The sequence below is a fragment of the Alnus glutinosa genome, chromosome 9, assembly GCF_958979055.1.
Source record: "Alnus glutinosa chromosome 9, dhAlnGlut1.1, whole genome shotgun sequence".
Lineage (NCBI taxonomy): Eukaryota > Viridiplantae > Streptophyta > Magnoliopsida > Fagales > Betulaceae > Alnus > Alnus glutinosa.
This window is the reverse complement of record NC_084894.1, coordinates 9,615,023-9,618,368: the sequence shown is the minus strand read 5'-3', so window position 1 is coordinate 9,618,368 and position 3,346 is coordinate 9,615,023. Positions and strand designations below refer to the sequence as shown.

Below are 3,346 nucleotides of genomic sequence, written 5' to 3'. Positions count from 1 at the left end.
TCGCCATAGCTGGCAAACCCAAGTATTTCTGAAATGAGTAGCCTGTAAATTTGAAGGTGCCAATATCTGTCGCTTGATATCCTCCTTAGTATTTCGACTAAAGAAGATGGAAGTTTTGTTTTTGTTCAACCGTTGCCCTGAAGCTTATTCATACCAGTGTAACACATTTTGGAGCGAGTACCATAATGACATAGTTGACTTACAGAAAAGTCAGGGGGCGAGAACTCAGAGAGGTGGAGGTCCAAACAAGGCTAGAGCCAAGAAGAGGGATAGAGTAGGGGATAGTTGGTGAAAGTAGGCACGAGTGGAGAGGCAGGTGAGGAAAAGGCTATCATCTACGAAAAACAAGTGGTTAAGGCGCACCCGACCTTTAGCAATAGGTACCCCTGTAATACTACCTGTCCTCTTCGCCAGTTTTAGCATAGAGGTAAAAGCTTCAGCACAAAGAATGAACAGTTACAGAGATAAAATTAAGCTTCACCCTGGCAAATGCCCCGAGTTGGGGTAATATTCGCATACACCTCTCTATTAATCAAAATATGAAGCTAAGTTGATGCACTTCATGATTAGTTGGATCCATCATTGTTCAAACCCCATTTTCCGCATCACCCCTTCAATAAAATTCAATTAAAGTCGATCATAGGCTTTACTCATATCCAATTTCAGCACCATAAAACTCCTCTTTCCTGTGAGACTAGTACTTATCGTATATAAGGTCTCATAAGCAGCTACAATATTATTTGTGATTAGCCTTAAGTGGGTTCATTTATTCATAATTTATAAGAATTCCTACTTTTTTTTTTTTTTTTTTTTATTGGTGAACTTTTGACAAGTTACTTCTGTTGGTAATTTCCATGCATGATTTGAAGAGCCTTTGCATAAATGAAAAAGTATGAGATTTGTACTTGATATACTCCAATATGACATGCTTGATTATGAATCTTTTTGAACCAATCATTTCTTTCGTATTATCATTTAAGTGGATACTTGATGTAATATATTGTGAATATTGGATGATCTTTCTTGACTTGTTCTTATACATTGCACTTTTTATGTGTATATTTGACTTTTGGGATGGACGATATATTAATTGCAAAACAAACAAACAAAAAAAAATCTTGTGAAATAACCTTTTGAACCAGCAATTAGTTAATGAACATTACCATATTTTTAAAGCCACAACTCTTTTCTAGTAAGAAGTACTCTTCTCTTAATAAATAAAATAAAATATATTTATTCCAATGGTGCCCGATTTGTACTTGGTATACTCCAATATGACATGCTTAATTATGAATCTTTTTGAACCAATCATTTCTTTCGTATTATCATTTAAGTGGATAACTGATGTAATATATTGTGAATATTGGATGATCTCTCTTGACTTGTTCTTATACATTGCCCTTTTTATGCGTATATTTGACTTTTGGGATGGATGATATATTAATTGCAAAACAAACAAAAGAAAAAAATCTTGTGAAATAACCTTTTGAACCAACAGTAAGTTAATGAACATTACCATATTTCTAAGCCACAACTCTTTTGTAGTAAAATGTACTCTTCTCTTAATCAAAAAAATAAAATATATTTATTCCAATGATGCCCAATTTGTACTTGATGTACTCCAATATGACATGCTTAATTATGAATCTTTTTGAACCAATTATTTCTTTCGTATTATCATTTAAGTGGAGAACTGATGTAATATATTGTGAATATTGGATGATCTCCCATGAGTTGTTCTTATACATTGCACTTTTATGCGTATATTTGACTTTTGGGATGGATGATATATTAATTGCAAAACAAACAAACAAAAAAAATTCTTGTGAAATAACCTTTTGAACCAATAGTAAGTTAATGAATATTACCATATTTTTAAAGCCACAATTCTTTTCTAGTAAGAAGTACTCTTCTCTTAATACATAAAATAAAATAAAATATATTTATTCTAATGGTGCCTCATTTATACTTGATATACTCCAATATGACATGCCTAATTATGAATCTTTGAAACCAATCATTTCTTTCGTATTATCATTTGATGTAATATATTGTCAATATTGGATGGTCTCCCTTGAGTTGTTCTTATACATTGAACTTTGTATGCGTATATTTGACTTTTGGGATGGATGATATATTAATTGCCAAAAAAAAAAAAAAATCTTGTGAAATAACCTTTTGAATCAATAGTAAGTTAATGAACATTACCATATTTCTAAAGCCACAACTCTTTGCTAGTAAGAAGTACTCTTCTCTTAATAAATAAAATAAAATATATTTATTCCAATGGTGCTATATGATTAATGGTTCAACCCTTATAAATTATTTCTGAAATTAACCTCCAAATACGAAATTTTTTAGAGTGCAAGAAAATCAATGTCTAGAAAATTTATGAGAAACCTTATGTTGGTGATCTTGATGGAGATGATTTTGCTCGTCCATGCCTCTTCACATCCCAACGTCATCATTCATTATCCCCCTTATGGCCATCTTTGCCTTCAAATCACACTTGAAAAATGTAGAGAATTACCAAAAATCCTTGAATTAGAGGAGTGTATTATCTTTAATTTTTTCCAATGCATTTATAAGAGCCCAAGTCGAATTCCAATCTTGAAGCTTTATGCTATTGCGGTAACCTGTGTAAGGTCTTGTTACCAACCTCCCAAAATTACTCGTGGTGTCCAAAGTGCATATTGTTTATTAGACTGTTGTGAAAAGCACATCAAGGAGCATTGAGATGTTGTTTCTTTGGTAAGGCTTCTTCACGACTTTTCTGTCTCTTCATGGATATATGATTTCGAAAAATATCTCTTAAAGTTTGAGTACAAATAATAATTCCTAGTGTGTGGATTCTGGATCAACTAATCATGTTTGCAATTCGTTGGAGGGGTTCCTTGTAACCAGGCAACTGAATGAAGGAGAGATGCACTTGACGGTTAGAGATGGGACGATGGTTTCGGTCCACTCCATTGGAATTATTGAACTTTATTTTGAATCAAGAGTTCTAATTTTAACCAACTATCTATATGTACCCAACATACACCGAAATTTGATTTCTGTGACTTTTTTTTGGGTTAGTGTGGTTATACCTCTATTTTGAGGGATACAGTGATAATAAGGAAGGGTAATTTATTTATCTGTACTAGTATCATTGTACATCACTTGTATATTATTACTTCTGATTCATATCTTGTTAACAATTATGTTTTAGAACCAACTCATAATGCTTTATCATTGAAAAGAAAGATTCCTTCTACTAATGAAGCATACCTTTGGCATCTATGTCTTGGTCACATTTGAAAAATAAAGGACTTCTAATTTAACCGTGTGGGTGTGCAACGTGTAA

The 3,346-nt window shown here is 32.5% G+C and overlaps 1 long non-coding RNA gene across 1 annotated transcript; it reads left to right on the top strand.

Annotated features, from left to right (window-relative positions):
- The first annotated feature begins 2,340 nt into the window (after positions 1-2,340).
- Positions 2,341-3,142, top strand: LOC133878445 (uncharacterized). The gene is made up of 2 exons (XR_009901905.1): positions 2,341-2,751; positions 2,905-3,142. It is a non-coding gene; the product is annotated as an uncharacterized LOC133878445 (long non-coding RNA).
- The last annotated feature ends 204 nt before the right edge of the window (positions 3,143-3,346 follow it).